Source organism: Lactuca serriola, chromosome 9, assembly GCF_051521515.1.
Source record: "Lactuca serriola cultivar US96UC23 chromosome 9, Lser_US96UC23_V15, whole genome shotgun sequence".
NCBI classification, from domain to species: domain Eukaryota; kingdom Viridiplantae; phylum Streptophyta; class Magnoliopsida; order Asterales; family Asteraceae; genus Lactuca; species Lactuca serriola.
The window spans coordinates 62,028,087-62,037,699 of record NC_136416.1 but is presented as its reverse complement, the minus strand read 5'-3'; the positions used below and the strand labels follow the sequence as shown (position 1 = coordinate 62,037,699).

The 9,613-nt window shown below is 33.9% G+C and overlaps 1 pseudogene across 1 annotated transcript; it reads right to left on the bottom strand.

The window, feature by feature from the left end:
- Positions 1-1,643: 1,643 nt before the first annotated feature.
- LOC145072306 (endoribonuclease Dicer homolog 2-like) lies at positions 1,644-8,640 on the bottom strand (annotated as a pseudogene). Its single transcript, XR_013690973.1, has 22 exons — positions 8,328-8,640; positions 7,757-7,934; positions 7,486-7,599; positions 7,276-7,410; positions 7,080-7,164; positions 6,927-6,991; positions 6,698-6,838; positions 6,494-6,622; positions 6,291-6,420; positions 6,093-6,186; positions 5,682-5,877; positions 5,449-5,609; positions 5,140-5,358; positions 4,812-5,041; positions 4,476-4,741; positions 3,949-4,385; positions 3,773-3,873; positions 3,311-3,510; positions 3,025-3,234; positions 2,540-2,950; positions 2,170-2,448; positions 1,644-2,091 (listed from the first exon to the last, which is right to left on the bottom strand). The product of XR_013690973.1 is annotated as an endoribonuclease Dicer homolog 2-like (transcript).
- Between the last annotated feature and the right edge of the window lie 973 nt (positions 8,641-9,613).

Here is a 9,613-nt window from a genome sequence, read left to right as displayed (position 1 = left end):
TTAACATAGTTCAATTTATCCGAGTAAACAATTTATATCCATAAGTAGAACTAGATAAAGATTTTATTGATAATCAATGTGATACACTTACACCTCATTCCCGAGTTCAATTTAATGAGAGAAAAGAAAGGAAATGGAGGGAAGTGAGAAGAAAGTAAAAGAAATTGGTGTTTCCGAGTTTCATTAACCGAAGGAAGTGGAATGATCACTTTCCTTCCTAACTTTCCTTCCGATTTGGAAGGATTTGGATAGAAAGAACAAAATGTTTAATTTTCTTTCAACTTCTCTCCAACTCGGAAACACAAAAGAGAAATTTCTTTTCCTTTTCTTTCTCTCTCTCTCTCTCTCTCTCTCTCTCTCTCTCTCTCTCTCTCTCTCTCTCTCTCTCTCTCTCTCTCTCTCTCTCTCTCTCTCTCTCTCTCTCTCTCTTGCTACAACTTGGGAACTAAGCATTAAGTATTTACACCACCCTTTTCACAATTTTGAGGTTAGGGTTAGAATCAATGATGACATATCTATTTATAGTAGCCATTTGACCTAACTTCTAATTGACTAGGCCGACAAGCCTATGATGTCACCAACATAATTATGCTTATGATAGCAAACTTAGTCCTCAAGTTACTATACCAAATTAACATGAGCACTGACAGCGATACTGAGCATCAATGTGTACCTTTGCTTCCCAAGCATTGACCGATACTTGCTTTTTGGCTACGATCTGAATCTACTAACCAAGACTACGCTCCAGATATATTGATTGAAGTTGTGCTTTTAAACCTTGCATGCCACTTTGCTTTTGAAGCCTCACTCTTGAGACTTTGTCTACCTCTCTCTTTATAACTTTGCTCTTGGTCGAAGATTGCAATAGAAACTTCACTCAACAATCTACCATCAGAGGTTGATCGATTAGTATCTTGCCATTGTACCATTTTCCAACTTTAAAGCACTAAAAAATAATTAGGATTGTAGAAAAGCATGAAAGTTTCTTTATGGCTAGTGGAGAATAAAAGAAAGATTAATTGGGTTGCTTGGAATATTTATATGCACAATTAAAAAAAGTTTGATAATAGGAAAATGGCAGAAGTCAATTTTGGTCTTTGGTTTAAAATTACAAAAATCAAGTATGATTTGATGGAATTGAGAACGGATTTAAAGAATATTTTTAAAAGAAAGGTTAAGAGTGGGAATGGTACTCAGTTTTGGAAGGACTGCCTAGTTTGTATACGGTGGAATCCGATAAGGATTATCTAAGTTCACAAAGAATTTATGACGTTAATATCACAAGTCTATAGTGGAAATGGGCTTGGAAGCAAGGTCTAAGGAGAGGGACTAAACAAAAACAATGGGTTGAGTTGAAAAACCCATTGTAACTTCTTGCCAACTTATATTTCTCAAACAATTTTTAAAGCTTATAAGTTTTTTTAAAAGCTTATAAGTTGATCAATTTATGGTATTAAACCACTAAAAAAATGGGTCACGTATTGGGAAATTGATATAAATGGTAAATTGATATAAAGAATTTTTTATTTTTCTAAGATTATGCTAAAAAGTCGTAAAACATGCATTGTTAGTGGGCGGCAACAGCAAAAAATGATGGTATTAAAAATCAAAAACCACAAAGACCATTTTTGTAACTTACTCTCTAAAAAACAAAAAACCAACCTTTGTAATTCAAACCCATGCAGATCTAACATCAAGAACTAGTCGAAAACAGATTAAACAAAGAAATTGTTGTCATGCAGCTGACAGATACTCTTTAAGCAACTTCAAAACAGACTTTGATGCGAGTCTTTCAGCCATTTTCTTGTCAGCAGCCATGCAAGAATCTTTAAGGACAATATCGTCTTTTACCACCTCTATAGTGAAAGAGAATCTACCATCATCAGTTTCAGTACGCTTGGCTGATTTTTTAATTTCACAGTGATTCTTCTGACAAACATCATGCAACTCTTTCACTGGATGCAGTTTCAGTGTCTCGGGTGTTACCAAGGGTTCAAGAAGAGGCCGAATACTCTGAAAAACTCTATCTTTATCGTATCCAGAATCCACAAGAATCGCCCCAGCTAGAGACTCTATCACATCTCCAAGTACCTATTTACAATAATACCCCCAAACAAAAAGTAAACTACATGCAAGTAGAATAAAGTTACAAAAAGAACACTCGCTGACCTTAGGAAAACTGGTCTCGGACTCCCACCCGAAAGTAGTTTTCAAGGACAACTGGTCAAATTCATGAACAGTAGTGACAATAGCTCGGTGAAGATCATGAGATCCATGAAGAATATGTTTGTGTAGATCACATTTTACAGCAGATTGTGCATAACAATCATTATTCACAGAAGCTGACCTCAAATCAGTCAACATTCCAGGAGACATTCCTGGATATTTATTATACAAATGCACTGTGATCATATAATCCAACACTGCATCCCCAAGAAATTCTAATCTCTGCAAAAATTGTTTAAAAAAATTTGTAAGTAGAGTGCTAAAAGCCTAAATAATAAGAAATGAAAGTGGGATGTTATTTTGGGAAGCAAACCTGGTAACATTTTGGAATTTCGGGTAGCATGTAGGACCCATGAGTTATTGCTTCAACAAGTAAAGATACGTCTCTAAATGAGTAATTTAGCAACGACTCAAAGTACTGAATGTTTACATATTTTTCTGGATGCAAAGTCAAAGCTCGTGTATATGGCGTGTTGACAAAGTCAACCGATATACCGATCCATCTCATAAAAGATAACGCTGCCAGCTCACCTCCTTCGCTTAGAAAAACACCAATTAATGCTTCCACAACATCCGCCACTACTTTCTTTTTTATTACCCTTTTGCCCCTGATATACATTTTTCTTTCATCCAATAGAACCTCTTCTTCCAATTTAAAGCTGCTCGAACGATCTCCGGGGACAATCCATGTTTTTGGCTCGAATGGCTCATTACGGATAAACCCCTGAATACAATAACTAATTACCAAAATACCCTTTTCTTAGATGAGTTGAATAAGATGTATAAAAAGGACATTACCGGAAGATTACAGTTACATCCTAATCTGCATAACGAGTCGTTGGATATAATTTTCTCCCTTTTTGGACTCAAAATTCCCTCGTGTTGATCTTGAAGTGTTTTGAATAACTGTTGAGTAGCAGCATACTTGAGAAAAGAATCACCTAGAGTCTCAAAGGATTCCAGATGAAACTTTTCTACACATTTCTTTGTTGTGATAGCTTCCAAAACCTATAAAGAGCCAACAAAACGGTGAAAAGAGAAAAAAATAAAAGAAGGGTAGTGAAATAAGTGAAAAGTAATATACCTTCATAGCAGGAACATTTCCATTTGGCATGCTATGACATAGATGCATCTTTTTCAAATTCAGAGCAATATTCCATGATTCAATTCGATGCATTATTGATGGAACAAATGAAAAGGAATAAAATGTGCTTATAGAAACGGGAGACATGATGATGAAACACAGTTCGGATGGCAGCTCAACTCCTGCACTACTACTGGTTTCTGAAAAACAACAATAATAATCTCTTAACAATTCTTAGAGGAAATAATTATTGTAATAATTTTGGTTCTTCGGCAATTTTAAGCAAAAACATCGTTATTTTACTTGCAACAGGGACCACATTTGTTGCAAACCCTCAAACAAGAACCAAAAATGTAAAAGAAAACTTTCAGTGACCATAACTGATAATAAATTAGTTCTACTCAGGGACCAAACATGTAATATACTCAAACATTAATCATAACAACAAAAAAGTAACAGAACCTTTGTCCTTGTGTCTGCTTTTCTGAAGAGCATTTCTAACCGTAAAAAGTTGTCTAGCAGCAAAAAGCGTTTCTTCTTCATGTCTCAAGTCAATGCCATGTCTGCAATTTCAAACAAACTGCTTTTATGGTTTTACCCTTCCCCAAAATAATAAATCAATAAAAAGGAATTCATACCGTTTTTTGTAGTAACTTTTATAGGAAACAACTCCCCCTTCTGTTATTTCCAAAGGGGAATTACCATTTAATCCAGGTAATCTTCCAGTGGTGCAATACACACGTCCATTATGAGGGGTACACACTAAAGATTTTTCCATAAAACAACTGCAAACTAAACCGTTTTTTGTATGCACTTTTTGATGTTCATTTCCCTTTAAACAACACATGCGTTCATTCACTTCTCTTTCATATGCAAACATAGCAGCCTGAACAGCCTTCCACTCCACAACCATTCAGGCTTTATCTGGGCCAGCTGATGGGAGTAGCAAATAATCATATGCCACGTCATCATCATTTTTTATTTTTAAAAAATCAACAGGCTTTTGCAACTTTCTGATGTTGCGATCAATAAGTACTCTCAACACAATCAATTGAAATTGCTTTGTCAGAATTATCTGAAAAAAAAACATATTGAAGTGGAATGTTCATTATTTAATACCCATAATAGCTACTTTATGATAAGATCTTAAAGAACTTTGTATTACCTGTTCAGAAGTAAGCTCACACGTTCCAATATAAGTCAAAGAAACAGAAATGTTTCCTCTATCGGATTCAAGATCAAAGGTCAACCCTTCATTGTCAAACTCTAACTCTGTGCTTACTGCAAGAACAATATCTTGTAGTGGAATCTCATATTCAAAATGTTTTTCTAAATTGATTTTGTAAAAATAATATAAGTTAGTTGAATTATCTCCAAATCCAACAAGCTCTGGTGGTATGTATTGAACTTGTTCTTCGACATACTCGAATCCTGTTAAAAAAAAATATTAAATTAAAAGTAAATAGAGATTGTGAATGAAATAAATTTTACACTATTTTACCAGCTTCTTGTTCATCATCGGCTTCTTTTTCCAATGTATCAGGGACAAGATTGTCCGTTAATGCCCCCATACTATGCAGTTTCTTACATGCTTCAAGACACGCAAGTTGCTTCAGCATCTTTGTGGGGCCCACAACTTGCACGTGTGGAAGTGGGGAGCTTTTAGGAAAATAAATATCACAAGTTCCTGTTTCTTTATCAATCACGAATCTTGGGTAAGGCTTAAAGTACCTAAAAGTGATAGAATAGTAAAATATAAATATATAACAATTCCAATTTTGGTCATCTTAAAGAAAAGAAAAAGCATCTAAAAGGGTAAAAGAGCAAACCCATCAGAAGGTAGCCTTGAACAATAAAAGTACACCATGGAAACACTGGAACTCAAGCTCAATGTCGCCCCTGTGGATTCAACATGATACACCACTTCATCATACAAGTCTTTTTCAAGGGGCCCACATGGTTCAGAAGCATGGCTCAAAGACTCATCCCGCATCCTCTTTCCACTCCGAAGGTAATTATTCACCTTATTCAAGGTCTTTTCATCCCCACTAAAAACCATCAAAACAAGATATAACTCAAATATTAAATAACATATCTCCATGTAAATCACATATAAGAAAAGTTAATAAAGTCTCCACCTTTTAACCAGTAAAAGAAAATCAGAATCCTGCATACGAGCACGACCTCGAGACTGAATGAAACTGCAAACAGTAGATGCAAGATCAAATCTTATTACAAGATTGCATTTCTGCACATCCAAGCCTTCTTCAAGAATTGATGTTGCAACAATGATGTTTACCTGTATATATCACAAATTATGTTTTAACACATGCACTTTGACTATAATATTAAATATAGACATTAGACATACCATTCCTTTATGGAACTCTTCCACTATTTTATTTTGTAATCCTCGGCTTTGTGATTGCATTGCTGAATGATTTCCAGCTATACATTCTGTTGTCCAATCAAAAATTTTAGGGTGCAATTCACAAAGTAAGCTTGTGAGCACCCTTGCTGTTATCACCCTTTGAACAAAGATTATGCATCTCATATCCTTCACATGCCTGAAAGAAATTTATAGAAACAATTACAAGACTGTTCAGGACTATAGCAAATTGCAGAAAATAGCATAGTTTACTTTTTTAGAAATATAGACAATGTATTTTGTTCTTCACACATATAAGCTTCCTACTTAGATTTTCTTGACACATAATAGCAGTATATTTAGAAATCTTTACTCATAATAACAAACAAAGTACAATGAACAGAAGGCACAAACCTGTATTCAGCAAGAGATTCGATTAAACAGACAACTTTTGTTGAAAGCAAGCCAATGCTTACAGTTGCTTCATTCACCTGAGTGATGGACCATTCTAGAAATTGCCAAAAAAAAAATAGTTTGAATAATAAGATTGTGAAAAGTATTGGCAATATTTAATTAATTATAAAGAAAGATTAAATGGATGTCTTCATTTACCCTTAGGTATGTAAAAGCTAAAAACTTTGGTAGCATCTTTACAAAAATCTCTGGCAATGCTCTCACCACGTACATCTAGCTGCCCCCATGAAAAGAGATCGGTTTTTTTGCATGAATATGCTTCGGCTGCCTGTTACAAGGGGCAAAAAGGTCATTTTCTGTTTCTATGTTTAGAGGAAAGGATTAAGAGTTTAAAAACACACCTTTAAAGCCAAGAAAATGCCCAATTCGGTTAAGCAATGTACAAAAGCTGAATGCAACTTGGACAATCTTTTCATGGCATTTTGCATTGAAGATGTTGAAAGGGTTGTAGTACTGACTTTATCTTCATGCTGTGAAGTAATATTTGTATTTGTTAATAATACAATTTTGATAAATATTCAAAAGCCAAAACAAGTCAAGATTACCTTTTTTCTTAAGAATGAAAGATTGCTTTTTAAAGCCTCGAGAACATGATAAGGAAGTTCTCTGTCCTCATAGAACTTACGCTTAACAGTTGAAAAGGGAATGTAGCCAGATAAAACAGATTCACTTGCACATGTATATATCTTCATTAAGAAAGAAATCTATGTAAGTTATTATAATCAAATAACAAGTTTCAACGATTAAGGAAAATGTGAAATTCTGTTTAGAAACCTTTGAATTCATCACAGTCTCAAGGTTGTTAATCTGTTCCCAGTAATCATTTCCCGAGTTTGACACTAGAATACAAAAAACAAGCTAATCAGGAACACTAATAAAGACTAATTGGAAAATAAATAAAGTAAAAATTAAAAATAATTTTAATACCTTTAGCTTCCACAGGTGAAGCTGTCATCCCTAGTACCCTAGGAAGCTCAGAACCACCATCACATAAACGCCTGTGATAAAACTCCTACAAAGATAGATTTTTTCAGATTTTCAAGAGCATTTAATAGTATTAGTAATGATAATATTAACAATAAAAAAACAAAGAAAACAAAAAGGTGTAAAACATATAACACACCTTCATAATGAGAGCCATTGCATGTTTTTTCTTGGCATGATGACATTCATCAAATATCAAGAGCTTAATGTCATCCAAGCTTAAAAAGCTATGGCTCAAGGCATTAAGCAAAATTTGAGGTGTCATTACCATTATCTGCAGCATGATTAATGAAAGGTGAAACAATGTATGATTATATATTAAAAAAAAACAAAAATTACTTTTTTATACCTGGTTTTCATCTTGTTGTTTCTTCCAGTCAGCAGCATTCCAAAAATCAACACCTTTTTCGCCCCAGTATTCTTCCACTTTCAGATCGACATGTTTTCTCACATTATCAGCTTGCTAGACATCAAAGAAGGATATACGAAATTTCATGATTGTGCTTCAGTGCAGAAATTAATAGACATAGTAAGGGATATATATATATATATATATATATATATATATATATATATATATATATATATATATATATATATATATATATATATATACATACCTGTTTGACTAAGACAACAGTAGGAACCAAAAAAACTGCAAAAAAAGGTGATGGTTTTCTCAACAGATAGGCATAGTGGCGTAGAAGCATGATGGCAATCAATGTTTTGCCTGATCCAGTTTCCAAGAACACTATTGTGTTCTGCTTTATCGCTTGCTCCAGTGCTTCTATTTGATAACTGATCAAAATACACAAAATTTCGCATCAAGAACGCTTAGAACTTATCAAAATTTTGAGTAAACAATCGTATAAAAGTTAAATTCGTAAAAGATCGACAAGAACTTTCATTAATACAATTTCCCTCCGATGTTCTCTCTAACCTGCATTCTCCGTTTTGATCAACCTAAGTTTTGTGTTTTGCAACCACATCTATGTCAATAAACCCAAAAAAATAAAATTATCGATGATCATTGTAGGTCCTACAAAATATTAACTCATCGATTCCTGCAAAACAACTTTACTTTTTCAAGTTTGTATCTCGTTGCAGATTTAAGTGAATATATGGTTAACCCCAAAAAAACAACTTGAATGACGCATAAATCAAGGGAAGATCGAATACTAAACGGTTTACCTTCTGGCAAACGGGAATTGATCGGCAGATGTTTCACCACCGCTTCCATCGTCATTGGCGGCCATCGTCTTTCTCACTGTGAATGTTCAACGAAAAACAGGGGGAATGATGAAAAGCGCGGGAGAAAACGTAAAGAACGCACGAATTGAAGTAGAATAGTATCAGGGTTTTAGATGGTTGTGAGAGAGAGAAAGAGAGGGGGAAGATGAGTGGGGTTCGCAAACATGGAATGGCATTTAAAACTCGTTTCTTAAGGTGGTTACTGTTGTTCTTAAGCGCATTTGTCACAGCGATTCTTTCTGTGGAAGTTATTCGAATTTAGAGTATGGACAGTGAGGTCTGGTGTTGTTGATGATACAGTGAAGTTTGTATTTTTGAATGAAAGTTTTGGACTTTTTTGCTTGCGTCAGCGTAAAGCGCTGACCCTTTTCCTGAAGGACATTCCTACCGTATTTGATCATATCGTAACTTTTATTTTCAAAATTTTATTATAATTGAAATCTACAGGTTTAAATGAAAAAGATGATAGATTTAATAAAAAAATATTAATTTTTTCTTACATAGCCATAAATTTTGCTAGTCGAAATGGTCGATGAACATCATTATTGACCATTTAGCAGAATGTCGGTGGAATTAAGTCGGTATAAAAATAAATATTTTATTTTATTAATAAATTAAAACAAAATTTTCGAATTAAATTCCGAATTGAAAACTCATATCCTGTAGGTGATGATTTTAAGTTTGTATTTTTTATTGTTTTAATATTTTCTCATAAACATTTTATGGTGTTGGAAATCGTTATTTTTCATATCCAGAAATAAAGTTATTTCTTGATGACTATTTCTCAGTAAGCAAATTGATCTATTTTTCGTAGTGGCCATCTTTTGGTGTGGAAATTGACCACTTTACTGTATCCTTTTGCGAAATAGTTATTTTTTACACTTTAAATCACTATTTTGTGTAGTGGGTTCATTTTCTCTTACTTGATCATTATTATGTATGACAAATTTTAGAAGTTTGAGTTGTTAGTAATTAAGAAAAAATCTCACTTATGGAAGTTTCGTCGTGTGTCGGGTGTCTGAGTGGAGATGTATGTATTGAAAATTTGTGGTAGTTTTGAATGTTGAAAGTTCAAATGCACATAAAGCAAACAAACATGAGCAATTCGGTTCATTAACGTCCCTGCTGGAATTTCCAGAATATGTTTGGAACAACCCTGAAAACAAACTCATATGGCATTGATTATTAACGGTTTTGTTGTTGTGCAAAATGTAGAATTAGAAAGA